The 26510-nt window shown below is 57.7% G+C and overlaps 15 non-coding genes across 15 annotated transcripts; all 15 read right to left on the bottom strand.

The window, feature by feature from the left end:
• Positions 1-3326: 3326 nt before the first annotated feature.
• LOC146581021 (5S ribosomal RNA) lies at positions 3327-3445 on the bottom strand. Its single transcript, XR_014891809.1, has one exon. It is a non-coding gene; the product is annotated as a 5S ribosomal RNA (ribosomal RNA).
• A 1176-nt stretch (positions 3446-4621) lies between these two features.
• LOC146581020 (5S ribosomal RNA) lies at positions 4622-4740 on the bottom strand. Its single transcript, XR_014892046.1, has one exon. It is a non-coding gene; the product is annotated as a 5S ribosomal RNA (ribosomal RNA).
• A 1057-nt stretch (positions 4741-5797) lies between these two features.
• Positions 5798-5916, bottom strand: LOC146581019 (5S ribosomal RNA). The gene has a single exon (XR_014891808.1). It is a non-coding gene; the product is annotated as a 5S ribosomal RNA (ribosomal RNA).
• A 1649-nt stretch (positions 5917-7565) lies between these two features.
• On the bottom strand, positions 7566-7684 carry LOC146581018 (5S ribosomal RNA). The gene has a single exon (XR_014891930.1). It is a non-coding gene; the product is annotated as a 5S ribosomal RNA (ribosomal RNA).
• A 738-nt stretch (positions 7685-8422) lies between these two features.
• On the bottom strand, positions 8423-8541 carry LOC146581017 (5S ribosomal RNA). The gene has a single exon (XR_014891992.1). It is a non-coding gene; the product is annotated as a 5S ribosomal RNA (ribosomal RNA).
• Positions 8542-11373: 2832 nt separating this feature from the next.
• Positions 11374-11492, bottom strand: LOC146581016 (5S ribosomal RNA). Its single transcript, XR_014892045.1, has one exon. It is a non-coding gene; the product is annotated as a 5S ribosomal RNA (ribosomal RNA).
• A 624-nt stretch (positions 11493-12116) lies between these two features.
• LOC146581015 (5S ribosomal RNA) lies at positions 12117-12235 on the bottom strand. Its single transcript, XR_014891807.1, has one exon. It is a non-coding gene; the product is annotated as a 5S ribosomal RNA (ribosomal RNA).
• A 973-nt stretch (positions 12236-13208) lies between these two features.
• On the bottom strand, positions 13209-13327 carry LOC146581014 (5S ribosomal RNA). Its single transcript, XR_014891929.1, has one exon. It is a non-coding gene; the product is annotated as a 5S ribosomal RNA (ribosomal RNA).
• A 3182-nt stretch (positions 13328-16509) lies between these two features.
• On the bottom strand, positions 16510-16628 carry LOC146581013 (5S ribosomal RNA). The gene has a single exon (XR_014891806.1). It is a non-coding gene; the product is annotated as a 5S ribosomal RNA (ribosomal RNA).
• A 1217-nt stretch (positions 16629-17845) lies between these two features.
• On the bottom strand, positions 17846-17964 carry LOC146581012 (5S ribosomal RNA). Its single transcript, XR_014892043.1, has one exon. It is a non-coding gene; the product is annotated as a 5S ribosomal RNA (ribosomal RNA).
• A 624-nt stretch (positions 17965-18588) lies between these two features.
• On the bottom strand, positions 18589-18707 carry LOC146581011 (5S ribosomal RNA). Its single transcript, XR_014891805.1, has one exon. It is a non-coding gene; the product is annotated as a 5S ribosomal RNA (ribosomal RNA).
• Positions 18708-19680: 973 nt separating this feature from the next.
• Positions 19681-19799, bottom strand: LOC146581010 (5S ribosomal RNA). Its single transcript, XR_014891928.1, has one exon. It is a non-coding gene; the product is annotated as a 5S ribosomal RNA (ribosomal RNA).
• Positions 19800-22981: 3182 nt separating this feature from the next.
• Positions 22982-23100, bottom strand: LOC146581009 (5S ribosomal RNA). Its single transcript, XR_014891804.1, has one exon. It is a non-coding gene; the product is annotated as a 5S ribosomal RNA (ribosomal RNA).
• A 1176-nt stretch (positions 23101-24276) lies between these two features.
• On the bottom strand, positions 24277-24395 carry LOC146581008 (5S ribosomal RNA). The gene has a single exon (XR_014892042.1). It is a non-coding gene; the product is annotated as a 5S ribosomal RNA (ribosomal RNA).
• Positions 24396-25646: 1251 nt separating this feature from the next.
• LOC146581007 (5S ribosomal RNA) lies at positions 25647-25765 on the bottom strand. The gene has a single exon (XR_014891991.1). It is a non-coding gene; the product is annotated as a 5S ribosomal RNA (ribosomal RNA).
• Between the last annotated feature and the right edge of the window lie 745 nt (positions 25766-26510).

Below are 26510 nucleotides of genomic sequence, written 5' to 3'. Positions count from 1 at the left end.
GCCAGCAGCCACAGGCCCTTGTGTGGTGTAATTGGCCTCAATAGCAACTAAGGCCCTGGTGTGGTGTAGGTGGCCTCAGCCAGCAGCCACAGGCCCTGGTGTGGTGTAAGTGGCCTCAGCCAGTGCCACAGGCCCTGGTGTGGTGTAAGTGGCCTGAGCAAGAGCCACAGACCCTGGTGTGGTGTAATTGGCCTCAATAGCAACTAAGGCCCTGGTGTGGTGTAGGTGGCCTCAGCCAGCAGCCACAGGCCCTGGTGTGGTGTAAGTGGCCTCAGCCAGCAGCCACAGGCCCTGGTGTGGTGTAAGTGGCCTGAGCAAGAGCCACAGGCCCTGGTGTGGTGTAAGTGGCCTGAGCAAGAGCCACAGACCCTGGTGTGGTGTAATTGGCCTCAATAGCAACTAATGCCCTGGTGTGGTGTAGGTGGCCTCAGCCAGCAGCCACAGGCCCTGGTGTGGTGTAAGTGGCCTCAGCCAGCAGCCACAGGCCCTGGTGTGGTGTAAGTTGCCTCAGCCAGCAGCCACAGGCCCTGGTGTGGTCTAAGTGGCCTCAGCCAGAAGCACAGGGCCTGGTGTGATATGAGTGGCCTGAGCAAGAGCCACAGGCCCTGGTGTGGTGTAAGTGGCCTGAGCAAGAGCCACAGGCCCTGGTGTGGTGTAAGTGGCCTGAGCAAGAGCCACAGGCCCTGGTGTGGTGTAGGTGGCCTCAGCCAGCAGCCACAGGCCCTGGTGTGGTGTAGGTGGCCTCAGCCAGCAGCCACAAGCCCTTGTGTGGTGTAAGTGGCCTCAGCCAGCAGCCACAGGCCCTGGTGTGGTGTAAGTGGCCTCAGCCAGTGCCACAGGCCCTGGTGTGGTGTAAGTGGCCTGAGCAAGAGCCACAGACCATGGTGTGGTGTAATTGGCCTCAATAGCAACTAAGGCCCTGGTGTGGTGTGAGTGGCCTCAGCCAGCAGCAAAAGGGCCCTGGTGTGGTGTAAGTGGCCTCAGCCAGCAGCCACAGGCCCTGGTGTGGTGTAAGTCGCCTCAGCCAGAAGCCACAGGCACTGGTGTGGTGTAAGTGGCCTCAGCCAGCAGCAAAAGGGCCCTGGTGTGGTGTAAGTGGCCTCAGCCAGCAGCCACAGGCCCTGGTGTGGTGTATGTGGCCTCAGCCAGCAGCCACAGGCCCTGGTTTGGTGAAGATGGCCTCGGCCAGCAGCAACAGGACCTGGTTTGATATGAGTGGCCTGAGCCAGCAGCCACAGGCCCTGGTGTGGTGTAAGTGGCCTCAGCCAGCAGCAACAGGCCCTGGTGTGGTGTAAGTCGCCTCAGCCAGAAGCCACAGGCACTGGTGTGGTGTAAGTGGCCTCAGCCAGCAGCAACAGGCCCTGGTGTGGTGTAAGTCGCCTCAGCAAGCAGCCACAGGCCCTGGTGTGGTGTAGGTGGTCTCAGCCAGCAGCCACAGGCCCTGGTGTGGTGTAAGTGGCCTCAGCCAGCAGCCACAGGCCCTGGTGTGGTGTAAGTGGCCTCAGCAAGAGCCACAGACCCTGGTGTGGTGTAATTGGCCTAAGCCAGAGCCACAGGCCCTGGTGTGGTGTAAGTGGCCTGAGCAAGAACCACAGGGCCTGGTTTGGTGAAGATGGCCTCGGCCAGAAGCGCAGGGCCTGGTGTGATGTGAGTGGCCTGAGCAAGAGCCACAGGCCCTGGTGTGGTGTAAGTGGCCTCAGCCAGCAGCCACAGGCCCTGGTGTGGTGTAAGTGGCCTCAGCCAGCAGCCACAGGCCCTGGTGTGGTGTAAGTGGCCTGAGCAAGAGCCACAGGCCCTGGTGTGGTGTAAGTGGCCTGAGCAAGAGCCACAGACCCTGGTGTGGTGTAATTGGCCTCAATAGCAACTAATGCCCTGGTGTGGTGTAAGTGGCCTCAGCCAGCAGCCACAGGCCCTGGTGTGGTGTAAGTGGCCTCAGCTAGCAGCCACAGGCCCTGGTGTGGTGTGAGTGGCCTCAGCCAGCAGCCACAGGCCCTGGTGTGGTCTAAGTGGCCTCAGCCAGTGCCACAGGCCCTGGTGTGGTGTAAGTGGCCTGAGCAAGAGCCACAGGCCCTGGTGTGGTGTAAGTGGCCTCAGCCAGCAGCCACAGGCCCTGGTGTGGTGTAAGTGGCCTGAGCAAGTGCCACAGGCCCTGGTGTGGTGTAAGTGGCCTAAGCCAGAGCCACAGGCCCTGGTGTGGTGTAAGTGGCCTCAATAGTAAATAAGGCCCTGGTGTGGTGTAAGTGGCCTGAGCAAGAACCACAGGGCCTGGTTTGGTGAAGATGGCCTCGGCCAGAAGCGCAGGGCCTGGTGTGATGTGAGTGGCCTGAGCAAGAGCCACAGGCCCTGGTGTGGTGTAAGTGGCCTCAGCCAGCAGCCACAGGCACTGGTGTGGTGTAAGTGGCCTCAGCCAGAAGCCACAGGCACTGGTGTGATGTAAGTGGCCTCAGCCAACAGCAAAAGGGCCCTGGTGTGGTGTAGGTGGCCTCAGCCAGCAGCCACAGGCCCTGGTGTGGTGTAAGTGGTCTCAATAGCAACTAAGGCCCTGGTGTGGTGTAAGTGGCTTCAGCCAGCAGCCACAGGCCCTGGTGTGGTGTAAGTGGCCTCAATAGCAACTAAGGCCCTGGTGTGGTGTAAATGGCCTCAGCCAGCAGCCACAGGCCCTGGTGTGGTGTAGGTGGCCTCAGCCAGCAGCCACAGGCCCTGGTGTGGTGTAAGTGGCCTCAATAGCAACTAAGGCCCTGGTGTGGTGTAAGTGGCTTCAGCCAGCAGCCACAGGCTCTGGTGTGGTGTAACTGGCCTCAGCCAGCAGCCACAGGCCCTGGTGTGGTGTAAGTGGCCTCAGCCAGAGCCACAGGCCCTGATGTGGTGTAATTGGCCTCAATAGCAACTAATGCCCTGGTGTGGTGTAGGTGGCCTCAGCCAGCAGCCACAGGCCCTGGTGTGGTGTAAGTGGCCTGAGCAAGAGCCACAGGCCCTGGTGTGGTGTAAGTGGCCTGAGCAAGAGCCACAGACCCTGGTGTGGTGTAATTGGCCTCAATAGCAACTAATGCCCTGGTGTGGTGTAGGTGGCCTCAGCCAGCAGCCACAGGCCCTGGTGTGGTGAAAGTGGCCTCAGCCAGAGCCACAGGCCCTGATGTGGTGTAAGTGGCCCCAGCCGGTCACTCAGGCCCTTGTGTGGTGTAGGTTGCATCAGCTAGCAGCACAAGACATTGGAAAAGAGCCAAAAGCAGTGTCATTAATGTGCCCTCATTAATGGGCAGCTGCTTTTGGTCTTTTAATACACCCCTTCTCTGGATCAAAAGCGGTTCAATGACATGAAAATGAAAGGCTTACAGCACCAGGTATTCCCAGGCAGTCTCCCATCCAAGTACTAACCAAGCCCAGCCCTGCTTAGCTTCCGAGATCAGACGAGGTCGGGCGTGCTCAGGGTGGTATGGCCGTAAGCTGCTGGCTCCAGCACAATGTCTCAATTTGTGGATTCAAGTGATTAGGTGGCAAGTACCTGAAGTTACGAAGACAATGCTATAACCATACCTGCATGTTTGCATAATACCCTAACCCAAAGGCTCAGTTTGGCATTTATCCAACAGCACAGGCCCTGGATTGTTGAAGATGGCCTCAGGAACCAGCACAGGGCCTGGTGTGTTGTACATGGCCACAGCAAGGAGCACAGGGCCTGGTTTGGTGAAGATGGCCTCGGCCAGAAGCGCAGGGCCTGGTGTGATGTGAGTGGCCTGAGCAAGAGCCACAGGCCTTGGTGTGGTGTAAGTGGCCTCAGCCAGCAGCCACAGGCCCTGGTGTGGTGTAAGTCGCCTCAGCCAGAAGCCACAGGCACTGGTGTGGTGTAAGTGGCCTCAGCCAGCAGCCACAGGCCCTGGTGTGGTGTAGGTGGCCTCAGCCAGCAGCCACAGGCCCTGGTGTGGTGTAGGTGGCCTCAGCCAGCAGCCACAGGCACTGGTGTGGTGTAAGTGGCCTCAGCCAGCAGCCACAGGCCCTGGTGTGGTGTAAGTGGCCTGAGCAAGAGCCACAGGCCCTGGAGTGGTGTAATTGGCCTCAATAGCAACTAATGCCCTGGTGTGGTGTAGGTGGCCTCAGCCAGCAGCCACAGGCCCTGGTGTGGTGTAAGTGGCCTCAGCCAGCAGCCACAGGCCGTGGTGTGGTGTAAGTGGCCTGAGCAAGTGCCACAGGCCTGGTGTGGTGTAAGTGGCCTGAGCAAGAGCCACAGACCCTGGTGTGGTGTAATTGGCCTCAATAGCAACTAATGCCCGGGTGCGGTGTAGGTGGCGTCAGCCAGCAGCCACAGGCCCTGGTGTGGTGTAAGTGGCCTCAGCCAGCAGCCACAGGCCCTGGTGTGGTGTAAGTGGCCTCAGCCAGCAGCCACAGGCCCTGGTGTGGTGTAAGTGGCCTCAGCCAGAGCCACAGGCCCTTATGTGGTGTAAGTGGCCCCAGCCGTTCACTCAGGCCCTGGTGTGGTGTAGGTGGCATCGGCTAGCAGCACAAGACATTGGAAAACAGCCAAAAGCAATGTCGTTAATGTGCCCTCATCAATGGGCAGCTGCTTTTGGTCTTTTAATACACCCCTTCTCTGGATCAAAAGCGGTTCAATGACATGAAAATGAAAGGCTTACAGCACTAGGTATTCCCAGGCAGTCTCCCATCCAAGTACTAACCAAGCCCAGCCCTGCTCAGCTTCCGAGATCAGACGAGGTCGGGCGTGCTCAGGGTGGTATGGCCGTAAGCTGCTGGCCCCAGCACAATGTCTCAATTTATGGATTCAGGTGATTAGTTGGCAAGTACCTGAAGTTACGAAGACAATCCTATAACCCTACCTTCATGTTTGCATAATACCCTAACCCAAAGGCTCAGTTTAGCATTTATCCAACAGCACAGGCCCTGGATTGTTGAAGATGGCCTCAGGAACCAGCACAGGGCCTGGTGTGTTGTACATGGCCACAGCTAGCAGCACAGGGCCTGGTTTGGTGAAGATGGCCTCGGCCAGAAGCGCAGGGCCTGGTGTGATGTGAGTGGCCTGAGCAAGAGCCACAGGCCCTGGTGTGGTGTAATTGGCCTCAGCCAGCAGCCACAGGCCCTGGTGTGGTGTAAGTCGCCTCAGACAGAAGCCACAGGCACTGGTGTGGTGTAAGTGGCCTCAGCCAGCAGCAAAAGGGCCCTGGTGTGGTGTAAGTCGCCTCAGCCAGCAGCCACAGGCCCTGGTGTGGTGTAGGTGGCCTCAGCCAGCAGCCACAGGCCCTGGTGTGGTGTAAGTGGCCTGAGCAAGAGCCACAGGCCCTGGTGTGGTGTAAGTGGCCTGAGCAAGAGCCACAGACCCTGGTGTGGTGTAATTGGCCTCAATAGCAACTAATGCCCTGGTGTGGTGTAGGTGGCCTCAGCCAGCAGCCACAGGCCCTGGTGTGGTGTAAGTGGCCTGAGCAAGAGCCACAGGCCCTGGTGTGGTGTAAGTGGCCTGAGCAAGAGCCACAGACCCTGGTGTGGTGTAATTGGCCTCAATAGCAACTAATGCCCTGGTGTGGTGTAGGTGGCCTCAGCCAGCAGCCACAGGCCCTGGTGTGGTGAAAGTGGCCTCAGCCAGAGCCACAGGCCCTGATGTGGTGTAAGTGGCCCCAGCCGGTCCCTCAGGCCCTTGTGTGGTGTAGGTTGCATCAGCTAGCAGCACAAGACATTGGAAAAGAGCCAAAAGCAATGTCGTTAATGTGCCCTCATTAATGGGCAGCTGCTTTTGGTCTTTTAATACACCCCTTCTCTGGATCAAAAGCGGTTCAATGACATGAAAATGAAAGGCTTACAGCACCAGGTATTCCCAGGCAGTCTCCCATCCAAGTACTAACCAAGCCCAGCCCTGCTTAGCTTCCGAGATCAGACGAGGTCGGGCGTGCTCAGGGTGGTATGGCCGTAAGCTGCTGGCTCCAGCACAATGTCTCAATTTATGGATTCAAGTGATTAGGTGGCAAGTACCTGAAGTTACGAAGACAATGCTATAACCATACCTGCATGTTTGCATAATACCCTAACCCAAAGGCTCAGTTTGGCATTTATCCAACAGCACAGGCCCTGGATTGTTGAAGATGGCCTCAGGAACCAGCACAGGGCCTGGTGTGTTGTACATGGCCACAGCAAGGAGCACAGGGCCTGGTTTGGTGAAGATGGCCTCGGCCAGAAGCGCAGGGCCTGGTGTGATGTGAGTGGCCTGAGCAAGAGCCACAGGCCTTGGTGTGGTGTAAGTGGCCTCAGCCAGCAGCCACAGGCCCTGGTGTGGTGTAAGTCGCCTCAGCCAGAAGCCACAGGCACTGGTGTGGTGTAAGTGGCCTCAGCCAGCAGCCACAGGCCCTGGTGTGGTGTAGGTGGCCTCAGCCAGCCGCCACAGGGCCTGGTGTGGTGTAGGTGGCCTCAGCCAGCAGCCACAGGCCCTGGTGTGGTGTAAGTGGCCTCAGCCAGCAGCCACAGGCCCTGGTGTGGTGTAAGTGGCCTGAGCAAAAGCCACAGGCCCTGGTGTGGTGTAAGTGGCCTGAGCAAGAGCCACAGACCCTGGTGTGGTGTAATTGGCCTCAATAGCAACTAATGCCCTGGTGTGGTGTAGGTGGCCTCAGCCAGCAGCCACAGGCCCTGGTGTGGTGTAAGTCGCCTCAGCCAGAAGCCACAGGCACTGGTGTGGTGTAAGTGGCCTCAGCCAGCAGCAAAAGGGCCCTGGTGTGGTGTAAGTGGCCTCAGCCAGCAGCCACAGGCCCTGGTGTGGTGTAGGTGGCCTCAGCCAGCAGCCACAGGCCCTTGTGTGGTGTAATTGGCCTCAATAGCAACTAAGGCCCTGGTGTGGTGTAGGTGGCCTAAGCCAGCAGCCACAGGCCCTGGTGTGGTGTAAGTGGCCTCAGCCAGTGCCACAGGCCCTGGTGTGGTGTAAGTGGCCTGAGCAAGAGCCACAGGCCCTGGTGTGGTGTAAGTGGCCTCAGCCAGCAGCCACAGGCCCTGGTGTGGTGTAAGTGGCCTCAGCCAGCAGCCACAGGCCCTGGTGTGGTGTAAGTGGCCTCAGCCAGTGCCACAGGCCCTGGTGTGGTGTAAGTGGCCTGAGCAAGAGCCACAGGCCCTGGTGTGGTGTAAGTGGCCTGAGCAAGAGCCACAGACCCTGGTGTGGTGTAATTGGCCTCAATAGCAACTAATGCCCTGGTGTGGTGTAGGTGGCCTCAGCCAGCAGCCACAGGCCCTGGTGTGGTGTAAGTGGCCTGAGCAAGAGCCACAGGCCCTGGTGTGGTGTAAGTGGCCTGAGCAAGAGCCACAGACCCTGGTGTGGTGTAATTGGCCTCAATAGCAACTAATGCCCTGGTGTGGTGTAGGTGGCCTCAGCCAGCAGCCACAGGCCCTGATGTGGTGTAAGTGGCCCCAGCCGGTCACTCAGGCCCTTGTGTGGTGTAGGTTGCATCAGCTAGCAGCACAAGACATTGGAAAAGAGCCAAAAGCAGTGTCGTTAATGTGCCCTCATTAATGGGCAGCTGCTTTTGGTCTTTTAATACACCCCTTCTCTGGATCAAAAGCGGTTCAATGACATGAAAATCAAAGGCTTACAGCACCAGGTATTCCCAGGCAGTCTCCCATCCAAGTACTAACCAAGCCCAGCCCTGCTTAGCTTCCGAGATCAGACGAGGTCGGGCGTGCTCAGGGTGGTATGGCCATAAGCTGCTGGCCCCAGCACAATGACTCAATTTATGGATTCAAGTGATTAGGTGGCAAGTACCTGAAGTTACGAAGACAATCCTATAACCATACCTGCATGTTTGCATAATACCCTAACCCAAAGGCTCAGTTTAGCATTTATCCAACAGCACAGGCCCTGGATTGTTGAAGATGGCCTCAGGAACCAGCACAGGGCCTGGTGTGTTGTACATGGCCACAGCTAGCAGCACAGGGCCTGGTTTGGTGAAGATGGCCTAGGCCAGAAGAGCAGGGCCTGGTGTGATGTGAGTGGCCTGAGCAAGAGCCACATACCCTGGTGTGGTGTAATTGGCCTCAATAGCAACTAAGGCCCTGGTGTGGTGTAGGTGGCCTCAGCCAGCAGCCACAGGCCCTGGTGTGGTGTAAGTGGCCTCAATAGCAACTAAGGCCCTGGTGTGGTGTAAGTGGCCTGAGCAAGAGCCACATACCCTGGTGTGGTGTAATTGGCCTCAATAGCAACTAAGGCCCCGGTGTGGTGTAGGTGGCCTCAGCCAGGAGCCACAGGCCCTGGTGTGGTGTAAGTGGCCCCAGCCGGTCACTCAGACCCTGGTGTGGTGTAGGTGGCATCAGCTAGCAGCACAAGACATTGGAAAACAGCCAAAAGCAATGTCGTTAATGTGCCCTCATTAATGGGGAGCTGCTTCTGGTCTTTTAATACACCCCTTCTCTGGATCAAAAGCGGTTCAATGACATGAAAATGAAAGGCTTACAGCACCAGGTATTCCCAGGCAGTCTCCCATCCAAGTACTAACCAAGCCCAGCCCTGCTTAGCTTCCGAGATCAGACGAGGTCAGGCGTGCTCAGGGTGGTATGGCCGTAAGCTGCTGGCCCCAGCACAATGTCTCAATTTATGGATTCAAGTGATTAGGTGGCAAGTACCTGAAGTTACGAAGACAATCCTATAACCATACCTGCATGTTTGCATAATACCCTAACCAAAAGGCTCAGTTTGGCATTTATCCAACAGCACAGGCCCTGGATTGTTGAAGATGGCCTCAAGAACCAGCACAGGACCTGGTGTGTTTTACATGGCCACAGCAAGCAGCACAGGGCCTGGTTTGGTGAAGATGGCCTCAGCAAGCAGCCACAGGCCCTGGTTTGGTGTAAGTGGCCTCAGCTAGCAGCCACAGGCCCTGGTGTGGTGTGAGTGGCCTCAGCCAGCAGCCACAGGCCCTGGTGTGGTCTAAGTGGCCTCAGCCAGTGCCACAGGCCCTGGTGTGGTGTAAGTGGCCTGAGCAAGAGCCACAGGCCCTGGTGTGGTGTAAGTGGCCTCAGCCAGCAGCCACAGGCCCTGGTGTGGTGTAAGTGGCCTGAGCAAGTGCCACAGGCCCTGGTGTGGTGTAAGTGGCCTGAGCAAGTGCCACAGGCCCTGGTGTGGTGTAAGTGGCCTCAATAGCAAATAAGGCCCTGGTGTGGTGTAAGTGGCCTGAGCAAGAACCACAGGGCCTGGTTTGGTGAAGATGGCCTCGGCCAGAAGCGCAGGGCCTGGTGTGATGTGAGTGGCCTGAGCAAGAGCCACAGGCCCTGGTGTGGTGTAAGTGGCCTCAGCCAGCAGCCACAGGCCCTGGTGTGGTGTAAGTGGCCTCAGCCAGAAGCCACAGGCACTGGTGTGGTGTAAGTGGCCTCAGCCAGCAGCAAAAGGGCCCTGGTGTGGTGTAGGTGGCCTCAGCCAGCAGCCACAGGCCCTGGTGTGGTGTAAGTGGCCTCAATAGCAACTAAGGCCCTGGTGTGGTGTAAGTGGCTTCAGCCAGCAGCCACAGGCCCTGGTGTGGTGTAAGTGGCCTCAGCCAGCAGCCACAGGCCCTGGTGTGGTGTAGGTGGCCTCAGCCAGCAGCCACAGGCCCTGGTGTGGTGTAAGTGGCCTATATAGCAACTAAGGCCCTGGTGTGGTGTAAGTGGCCTCAGCCAGTGCCACAGGCCCTGGTGTGGTGTAAGTGGCCTGAGCAAGAGCCACAGGCCCTGGTGTGGTGTAAGTGGCCTGAGCAAGAGCCACAGACCCTGGTGTGGTGTAATTGGCCTCAATAGCAACTAATGCCCTGGTGTGGTGTAGGTGGCCTCAGCCAGCAGCCACAGGCCCTGGTGTGGTGTAAGTGGCCTCAGCCAGCAGCCACAGGCCATGGTGTGTTGTAAGTCGCCTCAGCCAGAAGCCACAGGCACTGGTGTGGTGTAAGTGGCCTCAGCCAGCAGCAAAAGGGCCCTGGTGTGGTGTAAGTGGCCTCAGCCAGCAGCCACAGGCCCTGGTGTGGTGTAGGTGGCCTCAGCCAGCAGCCACAGGCCCTTGTGTGGTGTAATTGGCCTCAATAGCAACTAAGGCCCTGGTGTGGTGTAGGTGGCCTAAGCCAGCAGCCACAGGCCCTGGTGTGGTGTAAGTGGCCTCAGCCAGTGCCACAGGCCCTGGTGTGGTGTAAGTGGCCTCAGCCAGTGCCACAGGCCCTGGTGTGGTGTAAGTGGCCTGAGCAAGAGGCACAGACCCTGGTGTGGTGTAATTGGCCTCAATAGCAACTAAGGCCCTGGTGTGGTGTAGGTGGCCTCAGCCAGCAGCCACAGGCCCTGGTGTGGTGTAAGTGGCCTAAGCCAGAGCCACAGGCCCTGGTGTGGTGTAAGTGGCCTGAGCAAGAGCCACAGGGCCTGGTTTGGTGAAGATGGCCTCGGCCAGAAGCGCAGGGCCTGGTGTGATGTGAGTGGCCTGAGCAAGAGCCACAGGCCCTGGTGTGGTGTAAGTGGCCTCAGCCAGTAGCCACAGGCCCTGGTGTGGTGTAAGTCGCCTCAGCCAGAAGCCACAGGCACTGGTGTGGTGTAATTGGCCTCAGCCAGCAGCAAAAGGGCCCTGGTGTGGTGTAAGTGGCCTCAGCCAGCAGCCACAGGCCCTGGTGTGGTGTAGATGGCCTCAGCCAGCAGCCACAGGCCCTGGTGTGGTGTAAGTTGCCTCAGCCAGCAGCCACAGGCCCTGGTGTGGTCTAAGTGGCCTCAGCCAGAAGCACAGGGCCTGGTGTGATATGAGTGGCCTGAGCAAGAGCCACAGGCCCTGGTGTGGTGTAAGTGGCCTGAGCAAGAGCCACAGGCCCTGGTGTGGTGTAAGTGGCCTGAGCAAGAGCCACAGGCCCTGGTGTGGTGTAGGTGGCCTCAGCCAGCAGCCACAGGCCCTGGTGTGGTGTAGGTGGCCTCAGCCAGCAGCCACAAGCCCTTGTGTGGTGTAAGTGGCCTCAGCCAGCAGCCACAGGCCCTGGTGTGGTGTAAGTGGCCTCAGCCAGTGCCACAGGCCCTGGTGTGGTGTAAGTGGCCTGAGCAAGAGCCACAGACCATGGTGTGGTGTAATTGGCCTCAATAGCAACTAAGGCCCTGGTGTGGTGTAAGTGGCCTCAGCCAGCAGCCACAGGCCCTGGTGTGGTGTAAGTGGCCTCAGCCAGCAGCCACAGGCCCTGGTGTGGTGTAAGTGGCCTCAGCCAGAGCCACAGGCCCTGATGTGGTGTAAGTGGCCCCAGCCGGTCACTCAGGCCCTTGTGTGGTGTAGGTTGCATCAGCTAGCAGCACAAGACATTGGAAAAGAGCCAAAAGCAGTGTCGTTAATGTGCCCTCATTAATGGGCAGCTGCTTTTGGTCTTTTAATACACCCCTTCTCTGGATCAAAAGCGGTTCAATGACATGAAAATGAAAGGCTTACAGCACTAGGTATTCCCAGGCAGTCTCCCATCCAAGTACTAACCAAGCCCAGCCCTGCTCAGCTTCCGAGATCAGACGAGGTCGGGCGTGCTCAGGGTGGTATGGCCGTAAGCTGCTGGCCCCAGCACAATGTCTCAATTTATGGATTCAGGTGATTAGGTGGCAAGTACCTGAAGTTACGAAGACAATCCTATAACCCTACCTTCATGTTTGCATAATACCCTAACCCAAAGGCTCAGTTTAGCATTTATCCAACATCACAGGCCCTGGATTGTTGAAGATGGCCTCAGGAACCAGCACAGGGCCTGGTGTGTTGTACATGGCCACAGCTAGCAGCACAGGGCCTGGTTTGGTGAAGATGGCCTCGGCCAGAAGCGCAGGGCCTGGTGTGATGTGAGTGGCCTGAGCAAGAGCCACAGGCCCTGGTGTGGTGTAAGTGGCCTCAGCCAGCAGCCACAGGCCCTGGTTTGGTGTAAGTCGCCACAGCCAGAACCCACAGGCCCTGGTGTGGTGTAACTGGCCTCAGCCAGAGCCACAGCCCCTGATGTGGTGTAAGTGGCCCCAGCCGGTCACTCAGGCCCTGGTGTGGTGTAGGTGGCATCAGCTAGCAGCACAAGACATTGGAAAAGAGCCAAAAGCAATGTGATTAATGTGCCCTTATTAATGGGCAGCTGCTTTTGGTCTTTTAATACACCCCTTCTCTGGATCAAAAGCGGTTCAATGACATGAAAATTAAAGGCTTACAGCACCAGGTATTCCCAGGCAGTCTCCCATCCAAGTACTAACCAAGCCCAGCCCTGCTTAGCTTCCGAGATCAGACGAGGTCGGGCGTGCTCAGGGTGGTATGGCCGTAAGCTGCTGGGCCCAGCACAATGTCTCAATTTATGGATTCAAGTGATTAGGTGGCAAGTACCTGAAGTTACGAAGACAATCCTATAACCATACCTGCATGTTTGCATAATACCCTAACCCAAAGGCTCAGTTTGGCATTTATCCAACAGCACAGGCCCTGGATTGTTGAAGATGGCCTCAGGAAACAGCACAGGGCCTGGTGTGTTGTACATGGCCACAGCAAGCAGCACAGGGCCTGGTTTGGTGAAGATGGCCTCAGCCAGAAGCACAGGGCCTGGTGTGATATGAGTGGCCTGAGCAAGAGCCACAGGCCCTGGTGTGGTGTAAGTGGCCTCAGCCAGCAGCCACAGGCCCTTGTGTGGTGTAAGTGGCCTCAATAGCAACTAAGGCCCTGGTGTGGTGTAGGTGGCCTCAGCCAGCAGCCACAGGCCCTGGTGTGGTGTAAGTGGCCTCAATAGCAACTAAGGCCCTGGTGTGGTGTAAGTGGCCTGAGCAAGAGCCACAGGCCCTGGTGTGGTGTAAGTGGCCTGAGCAAGAGCCACAGACCCTGGTGTGGTGTAATTGGCCTCAATAGCAACTAATGCCCTGGTGTGGTGTAGGTGGCCTCAGCCAGCAGCCACAGGCCCTGGTGTGGTGTAAGTGGCCTGAGCAAGAGCCACAGGCCCTGGTGTGGTGTAAGTGGCCTGAGCAAGAGCCACAGACCCTGGTGTGGTGTAATTGGCCTCAATAGCAACTAATGCCCTGGTGTGGTGTAGGTGGCCTCAGCCAGCAGCCACAGGCCCTGATGTGGTGTAAGTGGCCCCAGCCGGTCACTCAGGCCCTTGTGTGGTGTAGGTGGCATCAGCTAGCAGCACAAGACATTGGAAAAGAGCCAAAAGCAGTGTCGTTAATGTGCCCTCATTAATGGGCAGCTGCTTTTGGTCTTTTAATACACCCCTTCTCTGGATCAAAAGCGGTTCAATGACATGAAAATCAAAGGCTTACAGCACCAGGTATTCCCAGGCAGTCTCCCATCCAAGTACTAACCAAGCCCAGCCCTGCTTAGCTTCCGAGATCAGACGAGGTCGGGCGTGCTCAGGGTGGTATGGCCATAAGCTGCTGGCCCCAGCACAATGACTCAATTTATGGATTCAAGTGATTAGGTGGCAAGTACCTGAAGTTACGAAGACAATCCTATAACCATACCTGCATGTTTGCATAATACCCTAACCCAAAGGCTCAGTTTAGCATTTATCCAACAGCACAGGCCCTGGATTGTTGAAGATGGCCTCAGGAACCAGCACAGGGCCTGGTGTGTTGTACATGGCCACAGCTAGCAGCACAGGGCCTGGTTTGGTGAAGATGGCCTAGGCCAGAAGAGCAGGGCCTGGTGTGATGTGAGTGGCCTGAGCAAGAGCCACATACCCTGGTGTGGTGTAATTGGCCTCAATAGCAACTAAGGCCCTGGTGTGGTGTAGGTGGCCTCAGCCAGCAGCCACAGGCCCTGGTGTGGTGTAAGTGAACTCAATAGCAACTAAGGCCCTGGTGTGGTGTAAGTGGCCTGAGCAAGAGCCACATACCCTGGTGTGGTGTAAGTGGCCTCAGCCAGTGCCACAGGCCCTGGTGTGGTGTAAGTGGCCTGAGCAAGAGCCACAGACCCTGGTGTGGTGTAATTGGCCTCAATAGCAACTAAGGCCCTGGTGTGGTGTAGGTGGCCTCAGCCAGCAGCCACAGGCCCTGGTGTGGTGTAAGTGGCCTCAGCCAGCAGCCACAGGCCCTGGTGTGGTGTAAGTGGCCTGAGCAAGAGCCACAGGCCCTGGTGTGGTGTAAGTGGCCTGAGCAAGAGCCACAGACCCTGGTGTGGTGTAATTGGCCTCAATAGCAACTAATGCCCTGGTGTGGTGTAGGTGGCCTCAGCCAGCAGCCACAGGCCCTGGTGTGGTGTAAGTGGCCTCAGCCAGCAGCCACAGGCCCTGGTGTGGTGTAAGTCGCCTCAGCCAGAAGCCACAGGCACTGGTGTGGTGTAAGTGGCCTCAGCCAGCAGCAAAAGGGCCCTGGTGTGGTGTAAGTGGCCTCAGCCAGCAGCCACAGGCCCTGGTGTGGTGTATGTGGCCTCAGCCAGCAGCCACAGGCCCTGGTTTGGTGAAGATGGCCTCGGCCAGCAGCAACAGGACCTGGTTTGATATGAGTGGCCTGAGCCAGCAGCCACAGGCCCTGGTGTGGTGTAAGTGGCCTCAGCCAGCAGCAACAGGCCCTGGTGTGGTGTAAGTGGCCTCAGCCAGAAGCCACAGGCACTGGTGTGGTGTAAGTGGCCTCAGCCAGCAGCAACAGGCCCTGGTGTGGTGTAAGTCGCCTCAGCAAGCAGCCACAGGCCCTGGTGTGGTGTAGGTGGTCTCAGCCAGCAGCCACAGGCCCTGGTGTGGTGTAAGTGGCCTCAGCCAGCAGCCACAGGCCCTGGTGTGGTGTAAGTGGCCTCAGCAAGAGCCACAGACCCTGGTGTGGTGTAATTGGCCTAAGCCAGAGCCACAGGCCCTGGTGTGGTGTAAGTGGCCTGAGCAAGAACCACAGGGCCTGGTTTGGTGAAGATGGCCTCGGCCAGAAGCGCAGGGCCTGGTGTGATGTGAGTGGCCTGAGCAAGAGCCACAGGCCCTGGTGTGGTGTAAGTGGCCTCAGCCAGCAGCCACAGGCCCTGGTGTGGTGTAAGTGGCCTCAGCCAGCAGCCACAGGCCCTGGTGTGGTGTAAGTGGCCTGAGCAAGAGCCACAGGCCCTGGTGTGGTGTAAGTGGCCTGAGCAAGAGCCACAGACCCTGGTGTGGTGTAATTGGCCTCAATAGCAACTAATGCCCTGGTGTGGTGTAAGTGGCCTCAGCCAGCAGCCACAGGCCCTGGTGTGGTGTAAGTGGCCTCAGCTAGCAGCCACAGGCCCTGGTGTGGTGTGAGTGGCCTCAGCCAGCAGCCACAGGCCCTGGTGTGGTCTAAGTGGCCTCAGCCAGTGCCACAGGCCCTGGTGTGGTGTAAGTGGCCTGAGCAAGAGCCACAGGCCCTGGTGTGGTGTAAGTGGCCTCAGCCAGCAGCCACAGGCCCTGGTGTGGTGTAAGTGGCCTGAGCAAGTGCCACAGGCCCTGGTGTGGTGTAAGTGGCCTAAGCCAGAGCCACAGGCCCTGGTGTGGTGTAAGTGGCCTCAATAGTAAATAAGGCCCTGGTGTGGTGTAAGTGGCCTGAGCAAGAACCACAGGGCCTGGTTTGGTGAAAATGGCCTCGGCCAGAAGCGCAGGGCCTGGTGTGATGTGAGTGGCCTGAGCAAGAGCCACAGGCCCTGGTGTGGTGTAAGTGGCCTCAGCCAGCAGCCACAGGCACTGGTGTGGTGTAAGTGGCCTCAGCCAGAAGCCACAGGCACTGGTGTGGTGTAAGTGGCCTCAGCCAACAGCAAAAGGGCCCTGGTGTGGTGTAGGTGGCCTCAGCCAGCAGCCACAGGCCCTGGTGTGGTGTAAGTGGTCTCAATAGCAACTAAGGCCCTGGTGTGGTGTAAGTGGCTTCAGCCAGCAGCCACAGGCCCTGGTGTGGTGTAAGTGGCCTCAATAGCAACTAAGGCCCTGGTGTGGTGTAAATGGCCTCAGCCAGCAGCCACAGGCCCTGGTGTGGTGTAGGTGGCCTCAGCCAGCAGCCACAGGCCCTGGTGTGGTGTAAGTGGCCTCAATAGCAACTAAGGCCCTGGTGTGGTGTAAGTGGCTTCAGCCAGCAGCCACAGGCTCTGGTGTGGTGTAACTGGCCTCAGCCAGCAGCCACAGGCCCTGGTGTGGTGTAAGTGGCCTCAGCCAGAGCCACAGGCCCTGATGTGGTGTAATTGGCCTCAATAGCAACTAATGCCCTGGTGTGGTGTAGGTGGCCTCAGCCAGCAGCCACAGGCCCTGGTGTGGTGTAAGTGGCCTGAGCAAGAGCCACAGGCCCTGGTGTGGTGTAAGTGGCCTGAGCAAGAGCCACAGACCCTGGTGTGGTGTAATTGGCCTCAATAGCAACTAATGCCCTGGTGTGGTGTAGGTGGCCTCAGCCAGCAGCCACAGGCCCTGGTGTGGTGAAAGTGGCCTCAGCCAGAGCCACAGGCCCTGATGTGGTGTAAGTGGCCCCAGCCGGTCACTCAGGCCCTTGTGTGGTGTAGGTTGCATCAGCTAGCAGCACAAGACATTGGAAAAGAGCCAAAAGCAGTGTCATTAATGTGCCCTCATTAATGGGCAGCTGCTTTTGGTCTTTTAATACACCCCTTCTCTGGATCAAAAGCGGTTCAATGACATGAAAATGAAAGGCTTACAGCACCAGGTATTCCCAGGCAGTCTCCCATCCAAGTACTAACCAAGCCCAGCCCTGCTTAGCTTCCGAGATCAGACGAGGTCGGGCGTGCTCAGGGTGGTATGGCCGTAAGCTGCTGGCTCCAGCACAATGTCTCAATTTGTGGATTCAAGTGATTAGGTGGCAAGTACCTGAAGTTACGAAGACAATGCTATAACCATACCTGCATGTTTGCATAATACCCTAACCCAAAGGCTCAGTTTGGCATTTATCCAACAGCACAGGCCCTGGATTGTTGAAGATGGCCTCAGGAACCAGCACAGGGCCTGGTGTGTTGTACATGGCCACAGCAAGGAGCACAGGGCCTGGTTTGGTGAAGATGGCCTCGGCCAGAAGCGCAGGGCCTGGTGTGATGTGAGTGGCCTGAGCAAGAGCCACAGGCCTTGGTGTGGTGTAAGTGGCCTCAGCCAGCAGCCACAGGCCCTGGTGTGGTGTAAGTCGCCTCAGCCAGAAGCCACAGGCACTGGTGTGGTGTAAGTGGCCTCAGCCAGCAGCCACAGGCCCTGGTGTGGTGTAGGTGGCCTCAGCCAGCAGCCACAGGCCCTGGTGTGGTGTAGGTGGCCTCAGCCAGCAGCCACAGGCACTGGTGTGGTGTAAGTGGCCTCAGCCAGCAGCCACAGGCCCTGGTGTGGTGTAAGTGGCCTGAGCAAGAGCCACAGGCCCTGGTGTGGTGTAAGTGGCCTGAGCAAGAGCCACAGGCCCTGGTGTGGTGTAAGTGGCCTGAGCAAGAGCCACAGGCCCTGGTGTGGTGTAGGTGGCCTCAGCCAGCAGCCACAGGCCCTGGTGTGGTGTAGGTGGCCTCAGCCAGCAGCCACAAGCCCTTGTGTGGTGTAAGTGGCCTCAGCCAGCAGCCACAGGCCCTGGTGTGGTGTAAGTGGCCTCAGCCAGTGCCACAGGCCCTGGTGTGGTGTAAGTGGCCTGAGCAAGAGCCACAGACCATGGTGTGGTGTAATTGGCCTCAATAGCAACTAAGGCCCTGGTGTGGTGTAAGTGGCCTCAGCCAGCAGCCACAGGCCCTGGTGTGGTGTAAGTGGCCTCAGCCAGCAGCCACAGGCCCTGGTGTGGTGTAAGTGGCCTCAGCCAGAGCCACAGGCCCTGATGTGGTGTAAGTGGCCCCAGCCGGTCACTCAGGCCCTTGTGTGGTGTAGGTTGCATCAGCTAGCAGCACAAGACATTGGAAAAGAGCCAAAAGCAGTGTCGTTAATGTGCCCTCATTAATGGGCAGCTGCTTTTGGTCTTTTAATACACCCCTTCTCTGGATCAAAAGCGGTTCAATGACATGAAAATGAAAGGCTTACAGCACTAGGTATTCCCAGGCAGTCTCCCATCCAAGTACTAACCAAGCCCAGCCCTGCTCAGCTTCCGAGATCAGACGAGGTCGGGCGTGCTCAGGGTGGTATGGCCGTAAGCTGCTGGCCCCAGCACAATGTCTCAATTTATGGATTCAGGTGATTAGGTGGCAAGTACCTGAAGTTACGAAGACAATCCTATAACCCTACCTTCATGTTTGCATAATACCCTAACCCAAAGGCTCAGTTTAGCATTTATCCAACATCACAGGCCCTGGATTGTTGAAGATGGCCTCAGGAACCAGCACAGGGCCTGGTGTGTTGTACATGGCCACAGCTAGCAGCACAGGGCCTGGTTTGGTGAAGATGGCCTCGGCCAGAAGCGCAGGGCCTGGTGTGATGTGAGTGGCCTGAGCAAGAGCCACAGGCCCTGGTGTGGTGTAAGTGGCCTCAGCCAGCAGCCACAGGCCCTGGTTTGGTGTAAGTCGCCACAGCCAGAACCCACAGGCCCTGGTGTGGTGTAACTGGCCTCAGCCAGAGCCACAGCCCCTGATGTGGTGTAAGTGGCCCCAGCCGGTCACTCAGGCCCTGGTGTGGTGTAGGTGGCATCAGCTAGCAGCACAAGACATTGGAAAAGAGCCAAAAGCAATGTGATTAATGTGCCCTTATTAATGGGCAGCTGCTTTTGGTCTTTTAATACACCCCTTCTCTGGATCAAAAGCGGTTCAATGACATGAAAATTAAAGGCTTACAGCACCAGGTATTCCCAGGCAGTCTCCCATCCAAGTACTAACCAAGCCCAGCCCTGCTTAGCTTCCGAGATCAGACGAGGTCGGGCGTGCTCAGGGTGGTATGGCCGTAAGCTGCTGGGCCCAGCACAATGTCTCAATTTATGGATTCAAGTGATTAGGTGGCAAGTACCTGAAGTTACGAAGACAATCCTATAACCATACCTGCATGTTTGCATAATACCCTAACCCAAAGGCTCAGTTTGGCATTTATCCAACAGCACAGGCCCTGGATTGTTGAAGATGGCCTCAGGAAACAGCACAGGGCCTGGTGTGTTGTACATGGCCACAGCAAGCAGCACAGGGCCTGGTTTGGTGAAGATGGCCTCAGCCAGAAGCACAGGGCCTGGTGTGATATGAGTGGCCTGAGCAAGAGCCACAGGCCCTGGTGTGGTGTAAGTGGCCTCAGCCAGCAGCCACAGGCCCTTGTGTGGTGTAAGTGGCCTCAATAGCAACTAAGGCCCTGGTGTGGTGTAGGTGGCCTCAGCCAGCAGCCACAGGCCCTGGTGTGGTGTAAGTGGCCTCAATAGCAACTAAGGCCCTGGTGTGGTGTAAGTGGCCTGAGCAAGAGCCACAGGCCCTGGTGTGGTGTAAGTGGCCTGAGCAAGAGCCACAGACCCTGGTGTGGTGTAATTGGCCTCAATAGCAACTAATGCCCTGGTGTGGTGTAGGTGGCCTCAGCCAGCAGCCACAGGCCCTGGTGTGGTGTAAGTGGCCTGAGCAAGAGCCACAGGCCCTGGTGTGGTGTAAGTGGCCTGAGCAAGAGCCACAGACCCTGGTGTGGTGTAATTGGCCTCAATAGCAACTAATGCCCTGGTGTGGTGTAGGTGGCCTCAGCCAGCAGCCACAGGCCCTGATGTGGTGTAAGTGGCCCCAGCCGGTCACTCAGGCCCTTGTGTGGTGTAGGTGGCATCAGCTAGCAGCACAAGACATTGGAAAAGAGCCAAAAGCAGTGTCGTTAATGTGCCCTCATTAATGGGCAGCTGCTTTTGGTCTTTTAATACACCCCTTCTCTGGATCAAAAGCGGTTCAATGACATGAAAATCAAAGGCTTACAGCACCAGGTATTCCCAGGCAGTCTCCCATCCAAGTACTAACCAAGCCCAGCCCTGCTTAGCTTCCGAGATCAGACGAGGTCGGGCGTGCTCAGGGTGGTATGGCCATAAGCTGCTGGCCCCAGCACAATGACTCAATTTATGGATTCAAGTGATTAGGTGGCAAGTACCTGAAGTTACGAAGACAATCCTATAACCATACCTGCATGTTTGCATAATACCCTAACCCAAAGGCTCAGTTTAGCATTTATCCAACAGCACAGGCCCTGGATTGTTGAAGATGGCCTCAGGAACCAGCACAGGGCCTGGTGTGTTGTACATGGCCACAGCTAGCAGCACAGGGCCTGGTTTGGTGAAGATGGCCTAGGCCAGAAGAGCAGGGCCTGGTGTGATGTGAGTGGCCTGAGCAAGAGCCACATACCCTGGTGTGGTGTAATTGGCCTCAATAGCAACTAAGGCCCTGGTGTGGTGTAGGTGGCCTCAGCCAGCAGCCACAGGCCCTGGTGTGGTGTAAGTGAACTCAATAGCAACTAAGGCCCTGGTGTGGTGTAAGTGGCCTGAGCAAGAGCCACATACCCTGGTGTGGTGTAAGTGGCCTCAGCCAGTGCCACAGGCCCTGGTGTGGTGTAAGTGGCCTGAGCAAGAGCCACAGACCCTGGTGTGGTGTAATTGGCCTCAATAGCAACTAAGGCCCTGGTGTGGTGTAGGTGGCCTCAGCCAGCAGCCACAGGCCCTGGTGTGGTGTAAGTGGCCTCAGCCAGCAGCCACAGGCCCTGGTGTGGTGTAAGTGGCCTGAGCAAGAGCCACAGGCCCTGGTGTGGTGTAAGTGGCCTGAGCAAGAGCCACAGACCCTGGTGTGGTGTAATTGGCCTCAATAGCAACTAATGCCCTGGTGTGGTGTAGGTGGCCTCAGCCAGCAGCCACAGGCCCTGGTGTGGTGTAAGTGGCCTCAGCCAGCAGCCACAGGCCCTGGTGTGGTGTAAGTCGCCTCAGCCAGAAGCCACAGGCACTGGTGTGGTGTAAGTGGCCTCAGCCAGCAGCAAAAGGGCCCTGGTGTGGTGTAAGTGGCCTCAGCCAGCAGCCACAGGCCCTGGTGTGGTGTATGTGGCCTCAGCCAGCAGCCACAGGCCCTGGTTTGGTGAAGATGGCCTCGGCCAGCAGCAACAGGACCTGGTTTGATATGAGTGGCCTGAGCCAGCAGCCACAGGCCCTGGTGTGGTGTAAGTGGCCTCAGCCAGCAGCAACAGGCCCTGGTGTGGTGTAAGTGGCCTCAGCCAGAAGCCACAGGCACTGGTGTGGTGTAAGTGGCCTCAGCCAGCAGCAACAGGCCCTGGTGTGGTGTAAGTCGCCTCAGCAAGCAGCCACAGGCCCTGGTGTGGTGTAGGTGGTCTCAGCCAGCAGCCACAGGCCCTGGTGTGGTGTAAGTGGCCTCAGCCAGCAGCCACAGGCCCTGGTGTGGTGTAAGTGGCCTCAGCAAGAGCCACAGACCCTGGTGTGGTGTAATTGGCCTAAGCCAGAGCCACAGGCCCTGGTGTGGTGTAAGTGGCCTGAGCAAGAACCACAGGGCCTGGTTTGGTGAAGATGGCCTCGGCCAGAAGCGCAGGGCCTGGTGTGATGTGAGTGGCCTGAGCAAGAGCCACAGGCCCTGGTGTGGTGTAAGTGGCCTCAGCCAGCAGCCACAGGCCCTGGTGTGGTGTAAGTGGCCTCAGCCAGCAGCCACAGGCCCTGGTGTGGTGTAAGTGGCCTGAGCAAGAGCCACAGGCCCTGGTGTGGTGTAAGTGGCCTGAGCAAGAGCCACAGACCCTGGTGTGGTGTAATTGGCCTCAATAGCAACTAATGCCCTGGTGTGGTGTAAGTGGCCTCAGCCAGCAGCCACAGGCCCTGGTGTGGTGTAAGTGGCCTCAGCTAGCAGCCACAGGCCCTGGTGTGGTGTGAGTGGCCTCAGCCAGCAGCCACAGGCCCTGGTGTGGTCTAAGTGGCCTCAGCCAGTGCCACAGGCCCTGGTGTGGTGTAAGTGGCCTGAGCAAGAGCCACAGGCCCTGGTGTGGTGTAAGTGGCCTCAGCCAGCAGCCACAGGCCCTGGTGTGGTGTAAGTGGCCTGAGCAAGTGCCACAGGCCCTGGTGTGGTGTAAGTGGCCTAAGCCAGAGCCACAGGCCCTGGTGTGGTGTAAGTGGCCTCAATAGTAAATAAGGCCCTGGTGTGGTGTAAGTGGCCTGAGCAAGAACCACAGGGCCTGGTTTGGTGAAAATGGCCTCGGCCAGAAGCGCAGGGCCTGGTGTGATGTGAGTGGCCTGAGCAAGAGCCACAGGCCCTGGTGTGGTGTAAGTGGCCTCAGCCAGCAGCCACAGGCACTGGTGTGGTGTAAGTGGCCTCAGCCAGAAGCCACAGGCACTGGTGTGGTGTAAGTGGCCTCAGCCAACAGCAAAAGGGCCCTGGTGTGGTGTAGGTGGCCTCAGCCAGCAGCCACAGGCCCTGGTGTGGTGTAAGTGGTCTCAATAGCAACTAAGGCCCTGGTGTGGTGTAAGTGGCTTCAGCCAGCAGCCACAGGCCCTGGTGTGGTGTAAGTGGCCTCAATAGCAACTAAGGCCCTGGTGTGGTGTAAATGGCCTCAGCCAGCAGCCACAGGCCCTGGTGTGGTGTAGGTGGCCTCAGCCAGCAGCCACAGGCCCTGGTGTGGTGTAAGTGGCCTCAATAGCAACTAAGGCCCTGGTGTGGTGTAAGTGGCTTCAGCCAGCAGCCACAGGCTCTGGTGTGGTGTAACTGGCCTCAGCCAGCAGCCACAGGCCCTGGTGTGGTGTAAGTGGCCTCAGCCAGAGCCACAGGCCCTGATGTGGTGTAATTGGCCTCAATAGCAACTAATGCCCTGGTGTGGTGTAGGTGGCCTCAGCCAGCAGCCACAGGCCCTGGTGTGGTGTAAGTGGCCTGAGCAAGAGCCACAGGCCCTGGTGTGGTGTAAGTGGCCTGAGCAAGAGCCACAGACCCTGGTGTGGTGTAATTGGCCTCAATAGCAACTAATGCCCTGGTGTGGTGTAGGTGGCCTCAGCCAGCAGCCACAGGCCCTGGTGTGGTGAAAGTGGCCTCAGCCAGAGCCACAGGCCCTGATGTGGTGTAAGTGGCCCCAGCCGGTCACTCAGGCCCTTGTGTGGTGTAGGTTGCATCAGCTAGCAGCACAAGACATTGGAAAAGAGCCAAAAGCAGTGTCATTAATGTGCCCTCATTAATGGGCAGCTGCTTTTGGTCTTTTAATACACCCCTTCTCTGGATCAAAAGCGGTTCAATGACATGAAAATGAAAGGCTTACAGCACCAGGTATTCCCAGGCAGTCTCCCATCCAAGTACTAACCAAGCCCAGCCCTGCTTAGCTTCCGAGATCAGACGAGGTCGGGCGTGCTCAGGGTGGTATGGCCGTAAGCTGCTGGCTCCAGCACAATGTCTCAATTTGTGGATTCAAGTGATTAGGTGGCAAGTACCTGAAGTTACGAAGACAATGCTATAACCATACCTGCATGTTTGCATAATACCCTAACCCAAAGGCTCAGTTTGGCATTTATCCAACAGCACAGGCCCTGGATTGTTGAAGATGGCCTCAGGAACCAGCACAGGGCCTGGTGTGTTGTACATGGCCACAGCAAGGAGCACAGGGCCTGGTTTGGTGAAGATGGCCTCGGCCAGAAGCGCAGGGCCTGGTGTGATGTGAGTGGCCTGAGCAAGAGCCACAGGCCTTGGTGTGGTGTAAGTGGCCTCAGCCAGCAGCCACAGGCCCTGGTGTGGTGTAAGTCGCCTCAGCCAGAAGCCACAGGCACTGGTGTGGTGTAAGTGGCCTCAGCCAGCAGCCACAGGCCCTGGTGTGGTGTAGGTGGCCTCAGCCAGCAGCCACAGGCCCTGGTGTGGTGTAGGTGGCCTCAGCCAGCAGCCACAGGCACTGGTGTGGTGTAAGTGGCCTCAGCCAGCAGCCACAGGCCCTGGTGTGGTGTAAGTGGCCTGAGCAAGAGCCACAGGCCCTGGTGTGGTGTAATTGGCCTCAATAGCAACTAATGCCCTGGTGTGGTGTAGGTGGCCTCAGCCAGCAGCCACAGGCCCTGGTGTGGTGTAAGTGGCCTCAGCCAGCAGCCACAGGCCGTGGTGTGGTGTAAGTGGCCTGAGCAAGTGCCACAGGCCTGGTGTGGTGTAAGTGGCCTGAGCAAGAGCCACAGACCCTGGTGTGGTGTAATTGGCCTCAATAGCAACTAATGCCCTGGTGTGGTGTAGGTGGCGTCAGCCAGCAGCCACAGGCCCTGGTGTGGTGTAAGTGGCCTCAGCCAGCAGCCACAGGCCCTGGTGTGGTGTAAGTGGCCTCAGCCAGCAGCCACAGGCCCTGGTGTGGTGTAAGTGGCCTCAGCCAGAGCCACAGGCCCTTATGTGGTGTAAGTGGCCCCAGCCGTTCACTCAGGCCCTGGTGTGGTGTAGGTGGCATCGGCTAGCAGCACAAGACATTGGAAAACAGCCAAAAGCAATGTCGTTAATGTGCCCTCATCAATGGGCAGCTGCTTTTGGTCTTTTAATACACCCCTTCTCTGGATCAAAAGCGGTTCAATGACATGAAAATGAAAGGCTTACAGCACTAGGTATTCCCAGGCAGTCTCCCATCCAAGTACTAACCAAGCCCAGCCCTGCTCAGCTTCCGAGATCAGACGAGGTCGGGCGTGCTCAGGGTGGTATGGCCGTAAGCTGCTGGCCCCAGCACAATGTCTCAATTTATGGATTCAGGTGATTAGTTGGCAAGTACCTGAAGTTACGAAGACAATCCTATAACCCTACCTTCATGTTTGCATAATACCCTAACCCAAAGGCTCAGTTTAGCATTTATCCAACAGCACAGGCCCTGGATTGTTGAAGATGGCCTCAGGAACCAGCACAGGGCCTGGTGTGTTGTACATGGCCACAGCTAGCAGCACAGGGCCTGGTTTGGTGAAGATGGCCTCGGCCAGAAGCGCAGGGCCTGGTGTGATGTGAGTGGCCTGAGCAAGAGCCACAGGCCCTGGTGTGGTGTAATTGGCCTCAGCCAGCAGCCACAGGCCCTGGTGTGGTGTAAGTCGCCTCAGACAGAAGCCACAGGCACTGGTGTGGTGTAAGTGGCCTCAGCCAGCAGCAAAAGGGCCCTGGTGTGGTGTAAGTCGCCTCAGCCAGCAGCCACAGGCCCTGGTGTGGTGTAGGTGGCCTCAGCCAGCAGCCACAGGCCCTGGTGTGGTGTAAGTGGCCTGAGCAAGAGCCACAGGCCCTGGTGTGGTGTAAGTGGCCTGAGCAAGAGCCACAGACCCTGGTGTGGTGTAATTGGCCTCAATAGCAACTAATGCCCTGGTGTGGTGTAGGTGGCCTCAGCCAGCAGCCACAGGCCCTGGTGTGGTGTAAGTGGCCTGAGCAAGAGCCACAGGCCCTGGTGTGGTGTAAGTGGCCTGAGCAAGAGCCACAGACCCTGGTGTGGTGTAATTGGCCTCAATAGCAACTAATGCCCTGGTGTGGTGTAGGTGGCCTCAGCCAGCAGCCACAGGCCCTGGTGTGGTGAAAGTGGACTCAGCCAGAGCCACAGGCCCTGATGTGGTGTAAGTGGCCCCAGCCGGTCCCTCAGGCCCTTGTGTGGTGTAAGTGGCCTCAATAGCAACTAAGGCCCTGGTGTGGTGTAAGTGGCCTGAGCAAGAGCCACATACCCTGGTGTGGTGTAATTGGCCTCAATAGCAACTAAGGCCCCGGTGTGGTGTAGGTGGCCTCAGCCAGGAGCCACAGGCCCTGGTGTGGTGTAAGTGGCCCCAGCCGGTCACTCAGACCCTGGTGTGGTGTAGGTGGCATCAGCTAGCAGCACAAGACATTGGAAAACAGCCAAAAGCAATGTCGTTAATGTGCCCTCATTAATGGGGAGCTGCTTCTGGTCTTTTAATACACCCCTTCTCTGGATCAAAAGCGGTTCAATGACATGAAAATGAAAGGCTTACAGCACCAGGTATTCCCAGGCAGTCTCCCATCCAAGTACTAACCAAGCCCAGCCCTGCTTAGCTTCCGAGATCAGACGAGGTCAGGCGTGCTCAGGGTGGTATGGCCGTAAGCTGCTGGCCCCAGCACAATGTCTCAATTTATGGATTCAAGTGATTAGGTGGCAAGTACCTGAAGTTACGAAGACAATCCTATAACCATACCTGCATGTTTGCATAATACCCTAACCAAAAGGCTCAGTTTGGCATTTATCCAACAGCACAGGCCCTGGATTGTTGAAGATGGCCTCAAGAACCAGCACAGGACCTGGTGTGTTTTACATGGCCACAGCAAGCAGCACAGGGCCTGGTTTGGTGAAGATGGCCTCAGCAAGCAGCCACAGGCCCTGGTTTGGTGTAAGTGGCCTCAGCTAGCAGCCACAGGCCCTGGTGTGGTGTGAGTGGCCTCAGCCAGCAGCCACAGGCCCTGGTGTGGTCTAAGTGGCCTCAGCCAGTGCCACAGGCCCTGGTGTGGTGTAAGTGGCCTGAGCAAGAGCCACAGGCCCTGGTGTGGTGTAAGTGGCCTCAGCCAGCAGCCACAGGCCCTGGTGTGGTGTAAGTGGCCTGAGCAAGTGCCACAGGCCCTGGTGTGGTGTAAGTGGCCTGAGCAAGTGCCACAGGCCCTGGTGTGGTGTAAGTGGCCTCAATAGCAAATAAGGCCCTGGTGTGGTGTAAGTGGCCTGAGCAAGAACCACAGGGCCTGGTTTGGTGAAGATGGCCTCGGCCAGAAGCGCAGGGCCTGGTGTGATGTGAGTGGCCTGAGCAAGAGCCACAGGCCCTGGTGTGGTGTAAGTGGCCTCAGCCAGCAGCCACAGGCCCTG

This window comes from Mchenga conophoros, linkage group LG3, assembly GCF_057382185.1.
Source record: "Mchenga conophoros isolate Kocher_MC1m ecotype Shallow Benthic linkage group LG3, M_conophoros_male_GT1.1, whole genome shotgun sequence".
Taxonomy (NCBI): Eukaryota; Metazoa; Chordata; class Actinopteri; order Cichliformes; family Cichlidae; genus Mchenga; species Mchenga conophoros.
This window is presented reverse-complemented; position numbering and strand designations above follow the sequence as displayed.